Raw genomic sequence first — 18,252 nt, 5'->3', positions numbered from 1 at the left:
TGGTGTCCCAGATTTTCGTGGTGTGATTGCAGGGTGAGCGGACGTTGAGCAGTGTACAATGGAGCGGTAGTGAGGTGTTCTTTTCCTCTGGACATGAGTGGTGTGGGATCTTTCATAGGTTGTGTCGCAGGAGAAGTGGCAGTGTCTGCAGGTGAATGGTGCTTTTGTGGATCGTGGAGAGGGGGAGATGCAGCTGTTGTTTTGGCGTCCAGGTCCAGGACTTGCTTGGCAGTGTACCGTTGGGTGGCAGGGGTCCAGTGGTCCTGGTGCTGGGCGTTGTCTGACCAGCGGTGCGTTGGCAGCTGGTCCGCTGCATGACCGTGCTGTGGTCTCCATTAGTGGTCCTGGTGGGTGGTCCCAGTGGTCCTGGGTGCCGGACAAGGTCATGGAACTGGCAGCGCGAGGACAGCGACAGCAGACATTGCAGGGCAGGGACAACAGACAGCAACAGAGACAGCAGGCAGGGCAGGGGGGGACAGCAGGCATGGCAAGGACAGGAACAGCAGGCTGCGCTAGGGTAGGGGCAGCATAGGGGCAAGGACAGCAGGCGGCCCAGTGAGAGCAGGCAGCACAGGGGCAGGGACAGCAGATGGAGCAGGGACAGCAGGCAGGGATAGGAACAGCAGGCCATGCAGGGACAGCAGGCAGTGCACCGACAGAGAGAACGGGCACAGTACCTTAAGCTAAGAGTCTGGCAAGCCCACCCTTCTTCGGGCTGTGATGGGCGCACTTTTCCCGGGCTCCTCCTGTGCCTGTCCTGCGATGTGGGAGTTGTTGGGGGCATTTATCAGGGGCCGGGAGGCATGAAAATACAAAGTCCAGCTGGCCCCGCCTCTGGGGCTTCTGGGAAAAGAAGGAGGGACAACACCTCCTGCAGGGAAGAGCAGAATGTGGCTTCGCGCAATGTGGGAGCTGCCGGGGGCCTTTATCCTGTGCCGGGAGACACAAAAATGCAAAGTCCAGCTGGTGCCGCCTACGGGGCAGTTGGGAAATGAAGTGCTATGTGGTCTGGTGGTGGGAGAGTATTTGAGGCGCTCTCAGCACGGTGCGAATGGAGGCACCAATAGTAGGGGAGACACCTTCTGCAGGGACGGGCAGAAGGCAGCTGCGGTTTTAACACTGCAGTGGCCTTCTAACTACGGCTATCTACAGTTATAAGTCTGTGATGTTAGATTGTAGCGGGAAGCACACCCTAGTTGCTTCTCTAATTGTATGTAGCCAAGAGTCTCTAAAATATGGTAATAAATACTTGCTTCGAATATCACTCAAACCAGGGGAGATAAATAGAATGTGCTCTAAGGGTTCATCATAATTGTGGCACAACTTGCTGGATTTTTGTTTTGATGCAGCCTCCAGGTTGGAATCAATGTAGCACTGCCTGGGCGAAAAGTATGATATGATCACGTACTCTGTATGTTGCTATCTCAAAACCCTGAGCAGCTTAGTTGTCATGAGTGACGCCTGACGTCCTTCTCCAATTGTATTTATATTGGTTAGTTTTGACGTACTCAACAAGTCTTTGATAGACGGCTGGTAGTGTTCGCTAACCATAGCAGTAATGGTTTTCTCTGAGAGGAAGGTTGCTGCCAGAGGGTTACACATCAGTCCTGATAAATCTTTAACTGGAACAGGGTGGTATTGTGCTGTAAAATCTTCCCTAACACACAAGCCCTCTAACTTTGGCTGCAGGGCAGGGGGATCTTGAAGGCATTAAAATGTGTTTTTGTTTTACAGGAATCACACGCTCACATCAAACTCGCTCCAGTCACAAGAGGGCGAGCAATCAAGACCCTAATAGATATGGTGAAGTCGTCAATTATAAATATGCAAAGTATTTGCAAAGACTGATCAAAAACCAAGTTATTCCACAACAGGCTCATGTGAAACAGATCATTTTCCTGCCTGCAGGCATGCAACACCATCACAGCCAATGAGCTTTACCAATCAGAGCACGTCAACCAGTGCCCTGACTCTAAATAAGAGAATCTAGTTGGACCAGGAACCAAACTCTGCACCACTTCGTTTTCTACTTCTCTTTGGTCTCTCTGTGCCCTACACCACACCAACTGTGAAATCAAGAGGGTGATTAACAGGCATCAAGCATAATGTCCCATCTGACAGTCATTCGTTTTAAAGCAACATATAATGCAGGCACAAAATGTAAACAGTACAATAACAAAACTTGAAAATGTATAATCGTGCATGTCCATTTTCACATCTTGAGTTTCTTTAAATGTATCAGTCTTACATAAGGTCGTAGCTGGTAATTTTATCAATACGCATTTTATCTAATGCCCTAGTGAACAATGCTGACATATAGTTGGCATCCATCATTGTCTGGTCCTGGCACCTATTCCTATGGCTGAACCGGATCCAAGGTTAGTCAAGTTAACACTGGGACATATGCGGGGTACAATGCACATTGAGGGGCAGATTTACAATAACTGGCTCATCCCTGCATATCATTTTGCGTCACAGCAGACACCTCTTGCGCCACCATGGATGCGCCTCATTTACAATGCGGCACACCATGGGGCAAGATTAGACAGATGCCCCAGATGCGTCACGTTGTAAATACCCCGCAGCATGGCGCTGGCTTTGCGCCGCCGCTGTGTCACAAAAGTGACGCAATGGCAGCGCAAATGTGGCGTATGGGGCTTGTAAATCTGCCCCTGAATGTGTGCTTCTCTCAGTGGCGCAGCAGTCTTCAGGGTTATGGTGTACTGAAGTTCTTCTCTGCAGCCCTGCTCCATATGTGGCACATAAAGGAAAATCAGTAATTTATTTTGCCCACGTTTTGTGCAGCTTGGGCTCAGGGGTCTGAAGCCAACTGGAGCACAGCTGGAAACTATCACACCTCACTGCAGACTCAGATATGGATCAAGGAAACGAAATGCAGTCTCTGCTTTAACGTTTCATCCATAAAAAGAGAGATACATTTAGAGAGGAAGTGTTTTAAATTCTCAGTCTTTCCACATAAAAAGCTTATGGGTCTATGTGTGTAATTATACTGAGAAAACTACTGTACGCGGTACACACTTACATTACTTTTTGGACAGTAATAACAGCTTTTAACTGTTACCTATCTCAATGATGCTCATTGCATCAATATTAGAATTAACACAGAGGGCCTGACTCACACAGGTACACGTACATGTTTATGTAAGTTATCACTCTTTCGGTATTGACAAAATGACATTTTAATAGCAAGTTTAAGGGTGCAGAGAATCCGCAGTCGGGGCAGAGAACTCCACACATAAGAAGACAGGCCTGTCCTTGTGCAATATCCATTAACATGAGGTGCCTGGGTTGGGAACAGTCTACCACCACACAGACGCATTCCACTGTATCACAGGTCATCTTCTGTTCAGCAGTTGTCTCATCTCTGTAGTGGAACAGATAATTTGCGAGATTGTCTTACCCAGGTTGGTACACTACCTTGAACGAGAAATCTTGGAGATGCAAGATCCACTTTTCAATCAATGGTGCCAGTCTGAAACAGAGGTGTTAAGAGCTAGCAGCCTGAGTAGGTGTAGATGAACGTGTCTGCATGCCCATGATATGACTTCCCTATTATATCTGGGAAGATTTCTATTTGGTGTCTGCGAGTGGCCTGCTGGCATAGGCGACAGGGTCCCTGGTATTGTTGTATTGTAGAATGGCTCTGAGCCCGGTAGGGTTTGCATCAACTACCAGTACTGTTGGCTTGGCAAGGTTGTAATACTTCTCGGTGGCCGCTGAGGGTGGAGATGCTTTGCTCTGCTTGAATGCTTGCTGTTGATTTGGCTCCCATACCGACAGCAAATCTGTCTTGAAGTAGTCATGTAGTGACTTTGTCAATGCTGTGAGATTTTTATGAACCTACCAGAGTAGATGACCATGCCTAAGAAGCTCCTCATTTCAGGCATGTTCGCCGACAGGCACGTTTCTTGGATATCCTGTCCGTTTTGGGAGTTTGGGTAGACACCTCTATAGAAGAAGTGGTAGCAAAATAATTCAATATTCTTCATGAGAAATTGACATTTCTGTCGATTGAGTCCAACCGCTGTGTTCTATACTCACCAACTGGGCTTGTAGGCAGTCATAATGTTGTCCAACAGATGTAACAACAACTAGAATTTTTGTCACTGATGTTCAACACTCAGTGTTAGCTGGACATAATTTCCTCCATACATTTTTTAAACAGTTCAGCCTGCAGTAGCGCCACAGCTGTACATGCATCGGAAATGTTGCGATATGCTGTGACTCTTTTCTGAGTTGATCTGGTGATAGCAGGACTTTAAGTAAATCTCAGAGAACCACTTGGCTCCATTTATTTACTATGTCATCAACAGTAGCTGACAGGTGGAGCTCCCTTTTAATGGCTTTGTTGAGAGCCGCATATCAACACAGATGTGAACAGCACCATTTTGACAAAAATGGCAGATACCGATGGGGTAGGGCTATCAACCTATTCTATGATTCTGGCTGCTTGTAGTATTTGAGCTCTTGCTCCACTTCTGCTCGAACATTATACGGACTCATGCTGTGACAAAGAGATATTGGTTGGTTTGGGACAATCTTGACTTTGAGATATTTTCTTTGGAGGATGATGCTTGGAATACCTCAGTGAATTCTTCTGTCATGAGAGCGAAGGACTATTGTTGTACCCCAAATGCAAAGACGATGAGCATCAAAGACTCTGCTGCACTGCAGCTGATCAGCCTCATACCCTAGCCTTGGTTACAAAGAAGAGTGCTGAGTTCAACTCTTCCTGGTGTGTGACTTTGCGGTGAAGATACCTGCAAAGTTGATCAGAGTGGTGTTGTTATATATGTAGAGTTTGGTGTCCATAGGCCCTAAGGCCGGTACATGGTGCAATTTCAGCAGAGTTCCACTAATGGACGGAAATATGTATGTTGCTCTGCTCACACAGTTAGCTGATCTTCCCTTTGTTTTTGTTCCATAACTGCCCTATTTGTCGATGTGAAAAGACATACTTTTGCAAAGTGATTTTCCTTACTGCAGAGGGAGCATATATTGCCTTTTATGGATCACTGGGGTCCAAAAGGCATTGTATTGTCTCAATACCCCACATGGCTTGTTTTGTCCTTTATTAGATGGTTTTCTGGAAATTTCATGAGCTTCTCCTCTGGTTTCATCTGCCTCGTTCATGATCAGCTTGCACACTAGTGATGATTTAATGTGGACAGTTCACGCATCTACCAGGTCATGAGCATGTTCTAAGGTGAGCATCATGACCAACTGCATCTTATCAGGCTTCAGAATGTCCTTGTGGAGGACAGGTTAATGGCATCCCTAATAATCTGGTCACGCAACTCCTCTTCCAAGTTTGGAAACTTCCATGGGTTCATAAGCCTCTTGGGTGCATCTAGATAGTGTCTCTAACTTTGTTTCAGCTTTATCTTGGACAAATCGCTGTAGTCTGAATTTGCTTGCATGCTGAATTGCTAGATCAGCTGTTAGTCGTGGTAAATGTCAATATCTCGGAGATTAAGTAACATTCTGTGAACAACTTTGCCTACCAGGCTAAGGAAGATGGACCTTTTTATTACTGGATCCTTTTCTTGTGGCCTTAAGGTACTTTTTAAACCTAGTTACCCATGTCTTCCATCTATCTGCCACCGGGTAATGTGTCAATAGCATGTGAAGTGGCTCAATGGTTTTGGCAGTGTTGTGTAGCATAGTGGGCGGAGATAGGAGCTCCGGTGCTAGAAATAGTGACAGCAACTTGCCAGAACAGTGCTGGTGCAGACGTTATATGGCCTGCGGTGCAATCTGGGTGTGCTCCTGGGAGAGGCCAGAGAGGATCACCAGCAGCCACTATACCTACTCAGGGTGGAGCAGATTCCAATTCCAGCATATGGATGCCACCATAAATGCAGCTGAATGCCAGTATAGGCCCACCGAGGATCAGAGCCAATTTATGTTGATGGGCAAGATGGCCTGACTCACATGTGCAGGCTATGAATGCAATTGAAACCCTCCCCAAAGCCATGTTACTGGGGGGGTGCTACTAGGGGTAGCAAGAGAGACTGTTGCAGATTGTAAGCTCTCATATAAATGAAGTGAGAGACCTTGGATGTAGAATACTCAGTGGGGCTCGGAGGTCGTTGGCATTGCTGCACAGAGACTGCATGGGGCATTGATGGGCCTTTGCGTTCTTGCCCTCATTGCCAAACTGTTGTGGGCTCAAGGGCCTCGCCAGTACAATGTGCAATGAACACAAGGAAGCCTTGCACCCAGAATTTTACACTCGCATTGCGTCCTTCTTCTGTGCAGGCGCACTCACGTTATTTATTGCACTCTTGATGACACACTTGGGGAAGACCAAGTGCAGCCTCTGAACAGGGGCGTTGGTCGCAACTCCTGTCAAAGGACACTACACTCACACTTCGAACAATGGGATTACAATCCAAGACACAGGTACCAATATGAAGCTAATTACCAAGGAGACTCCATGCACCCAATCGTCTTTGGTGGCACATGTGCAACCCATCACCAAAGAGTAACCGGACCCATAGCGGAGCTGTTTAGGCGTGTAGTGCAAGTGCTGTGTCTCTGGCCTTTACCACTTTTTGATTCTTTGTTTACTTGTATAAACTTGAAGGCAAGAAGGCTGGGGTTTGAGTTAGGAATCGTCCAGTGCATTAGTTTGAAATTGTTTTTAATTTGTTTGTACATGTTGGTTGCTTTATAATTTCTGATTGTTGGGACACTGTGTTATCTTTTATATTTCTGCCAGTTCTTTAAAAATTGTTGAGCACTTTGATTTTTGAGTGTTAAAGCTTTTTTTTTTTTAACCTATGTACCTTTTGGAAAAGGCAGTTGTCGTGTGAGACAATTTGCTTGGAAGATTAAATTGTTTAGCATGTCTATTTGGGTCTGTTTTGGTGCTGAGTGCGTTACTCTTCCTATTTTACCAAAACTGCTTTTCTACAACTGTACATATAGGGGGCTTCAGGGGAGTACATCTCTAAAGCTCTCATGCTATTGGCTATTTGTTGAATAATTCTTGCACCTAGTGCGTGCTTCCATTACAATTCAAGTGGTGCTTGCTATCAGAAGCGGCAGTATCTGGTAGTGACTATTTTATGAACACAGACGCCATCATGTAAAGAACATGTCTTCCGATAAAATGGAAGGAACTACAAAAGAGGGACCCTGATAAAGTTCATGAGCGAGGAAGAATACAGGGATAAATATCATACACAAAACACAGGACTTCCTACGCTTATCTTTCAAAAAGGCAATATGTCCACAAATATTAACAACAACCACAGACCACGGTGTACAAAACAATGTTATTTCATTTATTAGCTCATTTTGTTCATTTTTTCATTTTTTCATTATTCTTTTGGGCGACATATACATATAGCGTCACAATATTGAAACAAAATTGTAACTAACCTTAACAATATAAGGACAATACATCTAAAAAACATATATACAACATAAATTCAAGGACATTCAAAAGCATTCAAGACAATAGGCCTGAAAAACACAAAAAAAATTTAAACAACAATCTAATAACGGTTAAAACCATGAGTTGTACAATTTAGACATGAGACCAGCTTGCTATCAGAAGCGGCAGTATCTGATAGTGACTATTTTATGAACACAGACGCCATCATGTAAAGAACATGTCTTTCGATAAAATGGACACATTCTACATGATCATCCATTACATACTTGAATACTCCTCTGTAATATTTACAAGTGGAAATCTGTATGGCCGGGCCATGGGGCTATTGTGCACCATACCCAGCACTGATCCTTCTAAACATTTCAAAGTAAAGAATAGAAACCAGGCCCAACACGTCCAACACTACATAATAGACCATACATTATGAAAATATGAGCAATATACAACTGTTAAGAAAGTAGATAATTTTACTTTGATACATAAGATGATTTGTACCATACACATGTCCAGTCCATAAAATGCAGTTTATAGTACAAAAATAGTGACTAATGATAATGTAATTTCATGACGAAGAACTCAAAATTCCTTACATACATGTGTACAATTACCACATTGAAATCTGACTTTCCTGTGTCTAAGATATAATATGGTAGCAAGGCTACAGTGCAATATAAGTGAAACGAGGAATCGACATTTCATTCTTACAAAGGAAGATTGCATAATAAATATATATGTATATGTATATACCTAGACTAATAAGACAACAGCTTGTGGAATGTGGTGCACAATTACCACCAGAAGAAATCCTTTTAGCGAGCTCTAAATGAAATTAAGTTTGATGTTAAGGCTCTTTTTCGTACCCACATTGTGGCGGCCTTAGGTCTAGATATGTGACCGCCAAGTTCTCCAAATCTCGTGATTGGTGCATATTTTCAATGTTGAGTTTAATTTATGTAGTAAACTCTAAAGTGACTTCAGATAACACGTGTTGCACTTAATGCGCATAATTAGGATCATAATCAGCATTGTATCTTGGGTAAGCACAAGCTACCCAACAGAACCATAAACTCTTACAATGGTCTCCCAACTAACGCAGTTATAAATTCATCACAGGAGCCTTTAAATACAATCGTAATATAGCACTTAGCACCTATAGAGAAACCACTTCTGTGCTACAGTGTGGATTGAATAGTGACTGGCATAATTCTTGCACTTGCTCTAGAGAAGTGGTAACCCCTAGCAGCATGAGTATGCTATTAAAGGGCTTTTACTTGTTCTATAGCATTGGTGACCCAAGGAGTCCTATTGCATCCATTTAAAGCTTGCACTTGGGTGACTAAATGAAGCATAATATATCTTGCTCTATAGCACTGGTGATGTATGGGCCCTAAGTACATTAATAAAAGACTTGCTCAATAACAAGGGTTGGATAGGATGAAACACGATGTCCTTGTACACTAATGTACAGATTGCACTTGTTCTAAGGCAGCGGTGACCCACGGCACCCAAATAAATGTGTATAGGACTTGTAGTTGTTTAAAGCATTGGTGACCCAGGAGAGTCCTTTTGCATTAGTATAGGACCCGAACTTCCTCATAGGAGGGGTTAGACATGATTGAGCATGTGGTTCTGGAACATTAATATAGAGACTGAACTCTTTCTATGGCAAAGGCAATACAAGTGCACTAGGCACATGAGTCAGTATATAGTTTCATTTACCATATAGCAGGGGTTGGATTAGATAACCAAGAGCTTCACCACCCTCTGCATTGCTATATTTCTATTTATTCTCATAGTTCATCAAACACGGATTTCAATATTCCAAATAAGTCCAAGAAATACATGTAATGCAATTTTTGATGTTACTGTAATATAGTTTCAATTGAAATACGAGCTCCTTATGTCTCCCTCTACTTGACAGCTAGGAGCTGCAAGGTGACACACACCTCTATATTAGTATCCTGCAAAACGTGTCACTGTCGTCAAACACGAGCAGTCTTAGCAGGCACCCAGCACTTTAATTATGGATTCCAAAAACGCACACATGTATGCTGAAAAGCATGTGTGAGTTGTTTTAGGTGTGTTTTCATGTTCTTTAGACATGTTTTAAAGAAACGAAATGTGCAGGCATGTAAAGCCATCAATATTGTCGCATAGGCACCCTATAAGAGGTGCTTCTGCTCAACAGCTGTGCATTAATTTAGTCATTGCAACGTTTTCACCCGTTTGATTTCCATTTTCACCCCAGACTGTAGCAAGGAGCAGTTAAAGGTTAACCAAAAAACCTTCTGCTGCTGTGTATCACCACTAGTCATTTTTGATCCATTTGAGCTATTTTTTTTTTAATTTGCAAATTAGTGAGCAGATGGTGGATTATGGGGAAAGTGTGGTAAATCCATAAGTAAGCAAAAAGTGCTGCAGCTGAAAAATCACATAATTTAAGTGGCACTACCCAGAGCTATATATATATTGTAGGTATTCAGACACATTTTTTAGGTATTAGATACAGCACCGATCTGTCTGCTAGGAGCAGCCAGGGCGCCTTGTAAAGAACATTTTTAGTACTGTAGGAGCAACTCAAACATGAAGTTCCCAGTGGTGAAGGATCAATTTTCAGTGTGAGGATGCTGCCATCAGTATAACATGAATGAAGCTAGAGGGATTTTTGAAAAATCCAAGCCTCATGAAAAGAACAAGCATAGCAAATAAGCCATGCCCATTCAGCAGAAGAGTGGTAAATGTATGGTATGTATGGTATGTAGCCGGTGGTGCAGTTTGGAGCTCACAGTTCCAAATATATTACTAAAGCATGGGTGAAAGCACACTGTCATTTCAGATGCCCATTTTCAATTGAAATGGCCACACAAATCACAGCATTTGCACTGACATGCTGTTTTACAAATAATAGTACATACCACACCAACAATATTGTGTATAAATCGGGTTGCAGCAAATATTTACTATTGGCACAGCATCAAGTAAATTGCTTTGATTTGCTATGATCCGATTAAAATCTTGGTTTGCATCACACTACAGATTTACACAAAATTTGCTTTATTTATGATTCTCTTACTGCTAATATAATTTGAAATATTTGTATAGTTCATTTGCAGTTATTTAATTTTTTTGTGTGTTAGGAAAAACTAACATCCTACAGCCTTTCCTTTCACACTCCCTGCACTGTAGCTGCATTGTAACATTAGAAAATCCTCCAACTTTGGAGTCAGAGAAAGAAAAGTAAACATCATTCTCAGTGTTAAAAGAATATGCAGGAATTTTACAGAAGAGATAGCCTGATTTAAAGCCATTGTTTTACAAAGTACTACAAATGTAAGAGATTTAAAACAAAATGTAAAGGCATCTTTTCTGACCTCCAGCATGGTTATTTTGGGGGTGCGGCAGCACCCTACACCCCTACTTCCAGTGCCTAGAATAGTGTCTGGGCTCCTGCAAAGACCACTTTCAGAAACCCAGATGCAATAAGCAGGGTTGAGAACATTTAACTGGAACAGGACTGGTCAGCACACCGTGCTCCTGGCCTTTTATATCACACATATTTATGTGAGGCACAGGCAAAGAGCAAAAGCAGGAGTAAACCGTTTTTGGGAGAAAATTGATCACAAAAACTTTGCATTAGTGAAGCTACAATTTGGCATCGACACTTTGTCAGACCTCTGCAAAAGCATTTCCAATGAATTGTCGATGCAAAATGTGTGTTTGTGCACTGCGCATTCTTTGCAAATATCGATTTATTTTAACAGGCTAGTCAATGGAACTGTCATTTTTTAACTGGTCGGTCAGTGCAAATGTCGTTGCAGAATTGCGCCATCTGGCACCTAGACATCTATTTAGTTACTGGACCACAAACAAACTCGTCAACCATTAGCTATCGTGAACGTTGTTTAATTAGAAACCCACAAATACACGTACACGGCAGCCAAACATCATAAAAACCCTTAAGTCCTTACATCCTGCAAAATGCGAACACAATCGTACTGTGCGCACGTGCAAACCATCTAAGATACCCGAATTGTAATTAAATGTACACAAATGAGGGTATGAACTTTTCTGCAACACATACAACAGTGCCTCAGATGTGCTCATATTAAGCAACTTTTCTTCAAAGAGACCACGGAAAGATGCCATTTTTAAAAGAAATCACTGGTCTAATGTTCCACATGAAAGGAAAAAAAAACGTTAGCATTTTCGTTTCATCTAATAAGAAAAGCACGAAATGTTTTCAATGCCGATACGGTTGATGCCGGGGTTCCTTACCTTGCACTTGTGAGGAGGTCCTCGGCTGCACGAGGCAGGTGGGGAGTGAGGTCCCTGAGGCGCGAGGCTGAGGTCTAGCGTTCTCAAGCACGAGGCAAGTGAAAGGCTCATTAACGGCAACGCGCTCCTTAATAAGCTTTTCCCAGGAAAATGGTTTTTCCAAAGTGCTGAGATTATAAATCCCCCACGCCCTCCCCAGCTCACTCTCTCTCTCTTCCTCTCAGTCTTTCTCTCTCTATATTCCTTTCCCTCTCGCTGGTGCTTACTCGCAGTCATTTTTTCATGTGTTTCTCTATTTCTCTCTAGTTTTCTCTCCCTCCTGCTTTCCTTCTTGCACCGTCGGTCTTCCCTCTCATTCTCGTTCTCTAGGGTTATTTCTCTCTGTCTATCTCGCTCTTGCTGTTTCGCTATCTCTTTCACGGGAACTCTAACTTTTTGGAAGTCTTTTTCTTCTTTTCTCTCTGCATCACTCCCCCTCTCGTTCTCTACCTCTCACTCAATCTTATCTCACTTGCTCTCTTATTCTCTCAGCCTTTTGCTTTTTCCATCTCATGTTCCACTGTCTCGCGTACTCTGTTTCTTTCTTTCTCCCTTTCTTACTTTTTTTCTCTTTGTTTCTTGACTCTGTTATTTTAATGTTTATTTGTCTCTCCCTTTTTCTTCTTTAATTTTTATTTGGTTGTCTCCTACTTTAATGTTCTCACTTTCTCTTTCTCTGTGCTACATAGCTGCAAGTTTCCCAGGTCCATGTGAGCAGCTCCTGTTCAGGTTTTTTCTGTGAATTCTAGGATTTGTAGTCTTAGTTTTATAATGGGATGAACGAGACCACAAGTCCCAAAATTCAAAGGAACATCCCCAAGACTGGAGCAGGTAGTGATATATGGACCTGGGAAGCTCATCAGGTCTATACTTTATGATTCAACACTGTAAGTACATAAGAACACACATCTCGCCAGTAAGTGCATTACCCACCAGAGTTATCTTACTCTTATTATTATCATCTGAAATATGCTGGGTACACATTAATCTCTGCAGCATTTGCCTGAAACCCAAAAATATTTTAAAACTCAGCCTCTTTTTCTCTTTCTCTCTTCCTCTCTTTCTTACACATTCAGTTTTCATGCGTATCTATATATATATATATAGTTGTGATCAAGGCTGGGAATTCTGCCGAAACACACCATAGCCCTCAAATCTGAAATAAAGTGAAATTGGAGAAACTCACCTTGGACTGCGATGTTGTATACTAGTGCGAGGAGGTAACGCGCTGGTTTTGTTCTGAATATATCTATCTATCTATCTATCTATCTATCTATCTATCTATCTATCTATCTATCTATCTATCTATCTATCTATCTATCTATCTATCTATCTTTATATATATATATATATATATATTACCTACTGGCGGTCGCCAGTAGGTAGTTATAGTTAGGACCCCTTTTCCATAGGAAATCCGCAACATTCTATTTTGAATAACTTTGGCGCCGGTCGATGAATCCTCGCGAATTTCTGAAAATAGGTGGGGCGCTACGCTCCGCTCCTACCCTGAAAGTCTCGGGGGGATCCGTCAAGCGGGGGCTGAGATAAAAGGGGGGTCCCAAAACGCGTTTTCCCCATGCATTTTTCCATAGGACCTTTAGAACGAGCTACAGCCCGAACGGCTGAACAGAATTACTCGAAATTTGGCAGAGAGGTAGTCCCTAGGTCAAGGAAGTGCCTTTTGTAGGTTTGGTGTAAATCTGTTCAGTAGATTCTGAGAAAATAGCCTTTAAATCAATATATATATCTGAGCCCGCTTACGGTACGCTTACCGTACGCTTACCGTAAGCGTACGGTGGCGTGCGCGAGCGCGATTCTGATTGGCTCTTAGATCTTAGTAAACATTCGAATCGGCCGAAACCAGGAAGCGGCGGCCGCCATTTTGTGTATTTCACTCAGAAAAAAAAGAGTGAAAACAAGAAAAGGGGGCAATGAGGAGAGTTACAGACCCCCTTACATTTGTGAGGGGGTCAAAGAAGGACTGTAAAGTACAAAGAAAACATTTATTGATTTTAAAAAAAATCACGGGGTACGCGTACGGTAAGCTTACGGTAAGCGTACGGTAGAAAAAAAAAAAAAAAAAAATGAAAATCAGATTTAAGTGTTTAGATATTAGGGGGCTCTAAAAAGAGCCGTTGTGTTTATGAAATGATTTTTTAGTGGTACCTACAAGTAAGTACCGATGCAGAGTCTAAGGTTCAAGAGGAAGACTCTGTTCCCTTCATCATTGAAGTGCACACCATCTCCTCTATAAATGTCTTGCATGTCATAACGCAAGTTGTTGTGGTAAATGGCACCCATACCATAGTCACGGAGGAAAGCAGAAACAGATTTGTTGACGTGCTTTCTTGCTTTGTCATCGCACCGCGTGCCCACCGTGCGTGCACGGCACTAACTGCGTAAAGTGGGCGCGCGGTGCGCGAAGCGCACCGCGTGCTCACTGTGCGCGCACGGTGCGCGAAGCGCACCATGCGCGCACGGAACGAACTGCGTTAAGTGGGCGCGCACGCCACGAATGGCGTAAAGTAACTTAGCATTTAAAAAAACGTACAAATTCACTGAAAAAACCATAGGTTTCACACACGTTATAGTTAGGAATTAGCATTTAAAAAACCTTGCAAATTCACTGAAAAAACCATAGGTTTCACACATGTTATAGTTAGCGGAAATTTTACTGATAAAAAACCAGTGAAATTCCCCCGTTATAGTTAGTGCAGGCAACTATAACTCACGCGACCGCAATCTTCTGCTGATGACATATGTGTCTTTATGAAAAAAAAATATTTGTAATATATGTATAGCTAAAAATGTATGGAAGAAGACATGGGCAAATAAGTGTCTAAATACAGTATTAGCATCAGCAGAGGATTGCGGTCACGTGAGTTATAGTTGCCTGCACTAACTATAACGGGGGAATTTCACTGGTTTTTTATCAGTAAAATTTCCGCTAACTATAACATGTGTGAAACCTATGGTTTTTTCAGTGAATTTGCAAGGTTTTTTAAATGCTAATTCCTAACTATAACGTGTGTGAAACTTATGGTTTTTTCAGTGAATATATATATATATATATATATATATATATATATATATATATATATATATATTACCTACTGGCAGTCGCCTGTAGGTCATTATAGTTAGGACCTATTATCCATAGGAAATCCACAACATTCTATTTGGAATAACTTTGGCGCCGGTTGACGAATCTTTGCGAAATTTTCAAAACTGGTGGGCGCTCCGGTCCGCTCCTATCCTGAAATTCTCAGGGTGATTCATCAAGCGGGGGCCGAGAAAAGAGGGGGGTCCCAAAACATGTTTTCCCCATGCAATTGTCCATAGGAACCTTTAATCGCAGCTACAGCCCGAACTGCTGAACGGAATTACACCAAATGTGGCCAAGAGGTACCCCTTGGTTCACACTCATGCCTTTTGGTTAAATGGTGTAAATCCGTTCAGTAGATGCTGAGAAAATCAAAAATAAAAACACATGTATATTTAGGGCCGCAGATCCTCCCTAGCACGAGTTTTACGCTGATTGGCTGTCAATATTCCAGTAGAACCGAGGCACAAGAAAACAGAAGAAAAAACATGCAGAACGCAAAAAGGGGGCAGGGTAGAAACACCCTGACCGCCTAAGACTGCTCAGGGGGTACCACAAGGATCCCCAGGGCCCAAACAAGCATTTTTTTTTTAAAAAAAACAATCGGCGAGATTCGCGCACCCAACGCGAATTTCGGCCGGAAAAAAAATAAAAAATGAAGAGCGGGCTAGTATTTAGGCCCCAGGGGGGTCAAGTCCCGGGGGCAATATTTTTAATGTAATGGGGGGCCCAGAGGGGATGCCCAGCCCCGGGCACTGCCACCCCCCTGGGGCTTTTCTCAAATATGTGGGGGGCTCTCAGCCTCCCCCAGCCCCGGGGACCACCACTCCCCGGGGCTTAAAAAAACATGGGTGGGGGGCTCAAAGCCCCCCCCCCCCAGCCACAGGGACCGCCACCCCGGGGCTTTATGCTAATATATGCGGGGTATAATGTATAAGCAATGGGGTGACCCTGTGTCCCTCAGAACCTGGGTAAGATTATTACAAGAAAACAATGGTTCTGTCGGGTATGAGTAAAACAATTACTTTGTTATGCAAGTGAATCAAGAAAAAGGTACGGAATCAATCAAGAGTTGACCACACAATCTAAAAGTACAAATCACGGTGAAGCTAGATTTGAAGGGTGTGATGTCATTCTTTATATATAAATTTCATAATTTATATGAAAACACCCATATCACTTGTCACCGAAGGTAGGAGACAACGATACTGCTAGGATCGCGGCATCGACGAGTTAGAGGTGCTACAATTAATTGATAAACATTAAAATGTTTAATGAATCGGCTCGCCGGGAGGCGGCGATTGACATGTTTAGAACCCGCTCGGCGGGGGATACGCAAAGCTCAGCTCGAGTACAGGACACAGTGCAAAGCAGTATCCGAGTGCAGTATCAACAATTTGAAAGGCTGCACGAAAGAGAGATAAGAAAATGGTGGGAGGCAACTTCGCTGCAACATTATGTCGATGCCAGAAGAGTTCCACAAGGTCTTCGTATTTATACGATACCATCCTATGAGAACCCGGACCCGGATTTACTAACTGAATGGGCGGAATTCACAGCCCATACATCAGAAGGCATGCTGAAAATGTTAATAAAATATGCATGGAAGGACCGGGAGAAAGCATTGAGGGATATTGAGTCCTTGGAGAAAATAATCCTGGAGTCAACGGAACAAACAAAACATGATGAAGAGAAGGAGCAGATGAAAAAAAGACTAGCCGCCTATGAGAAAAAGATACAACTAAGGAAACAACAGAAATTCGACCGGGATGCCCAAGATTACGAAAAAGGAAGGATCTTAACCTTCGCTAGGAAGTTTGACGCACCCCGTCGAAACTTGAGAGCACAGGCGGGCAAACCGATCGAAGCTGTAGTCACTTCGGAATCGGAGGCGACCAGCGCGGAACAATCGGAGGAGGAAGGCTCCGGCACCGCACCTCGACAGACTCAGCAACCTTCTTTTCACGAGGAGTTCGATCTCATCAGGCAATCCTGGCTAAGAGGGGGGAAAGGTCGTCCCCCGGAGCAATCTGCAAACACAACCGCATCCAGAGGAGGGGCGGAAGGAAACACAAGGGCCGGAGCAAGAGGCGCCAGGAATCGGAGGGGACGATACAATCGGAAATAGAAGACAATCTGAACATCATCAACCTTTCACCCAGGATTTTGAGTACGGAAGAAGAAAAGGTACTCAAACTTGGTTTAACTTTTTGTCCCACTGGCTGCTATGAGTACACCCAAACGCGAATAGACTTATTTAAATTCACACGAAAATTAAAACTAATGAAATTTTTCAAACAAAAAAATCCCGCGCCACAAAGCGAGACGATCCAAAAAGGGAGACGGCTTGTAACAACAGAGCCAAGTGAAATGAGTGTTCGCGATTTGGAGACACTGGCAATTTTGGAGGAGCTGAGGGAAGAAAGCGGCTCCCAGTTACCCTCAGCAAAAGATAACCGGCAACTTGCAATAGAGATGGGAATAATTCAAGTGGGGGATAAAACCCCCTTTAGACCACCTTCACGTTTCCTCCCACAACTTCCTATGGATGCCATAGATATATTCTCGGAATCAGTGATTCAGGACCTCAAAGAACTCAGAAACAGAGAGGGAAGTTGCAAAAGCAAAAATCAACGACAATGGAACTTATCCTTGAACCAGAGAAAGGCAATACAGAATTTACAACAGGATGCTTCTATAATCATAAAACCTTCAGATAAGGGCGGCAATGTCGTCATACAGACCTATACAGGTTATTGCAAGGAAGCTCTCCGTCAATTACAGGATGAAGCTAATTATGCCCTAACGACTGAAAAAGAATACAGGATCAGCATCCAGAATTATGCCAATTTGATCCAAAAGTGGTTCGAAAGAGGAACGTTGTCCAGGGAAGAATTATTGTTTTTACAAAACAAAAATCCGAAGATGCCTACATTTTATCATTTACCGAAAGTGCACAAAGACGCAGTGAACCCACCGGGAAGGCCAATAGTGTCTTCAATTGGAGGTTTGACTGAGAACATGTCCAAATTTATCGATTATTTTTTAGCACCTTTGGTTGTTCAGACAAGCTCTTATACAAGGGACACTAAGGACTTTCTGAAACAAATGCAGGGCATCACATGGGAAAATGATTTCCTAATGATAACTATGGATGTTTGTAATTTATACACGAGCATAAAACATCAGGATGGTTTGATGGCGGTGAAATTCTTCTTGGGGCAACGACCAGCGAGGCTTCTAGATCACAATGAAATGTTACTGGAGTTTATTGATTTTTGCTTGAACAATAACATCTTTGTTTTCCAAGATCAGAGGTATCGACAGACGATGGGTACTGCCATGGGCACCTGCTTCGCCCCCAGCTACGCGAATCTTTTTGTAGGCTGGTGGGAGAAGCAGGTAG

General features: G+C 43.1%; 1 protein-coding gene across 1 annotated transcript in view; it reads right to left on the bottom strand.

The window, feature by feature from the left end:
• The window catches only part of MMEL1 (membrane metalloendopeptidase like 1), an 827,783-nt gene extending 815,945 nt beyond the window's left edge, over positions 1-11,838 (bottom strand). The window contains exon 1 of the mRNA XM_085609192.1: positions 11,702-11,838. The gene's annotated coding sequence lies outside the window, so the exon portion shown is untranslated. The remainder of the gene's footprint in view (positions 1-11,701) is intronic.
• Positions 11,839-18,252: the final 6,414 nt, after the last annotated feature.

Source organism: Triturus cristatus, chromosome 1_2 (genome assembly GCF_964204655.1).
Source record: "Triturus cristatus chromosome 1_2, aTriCri1.1, whole genome shotgun sequence".
In the NCBI taxonomy this organism is placed as follows: domain Eukaryota; kingdom Metazoa; phylum Chordata; class Amphibia; order Caudata; family Salamandridae; genus Triturus; species Triturus cristatus.
The sequence above is the reverse complement of the archived record's forward strand: the minus strand, read 5'-3'. Positions and strand labels throughout refer to the sequence as shown.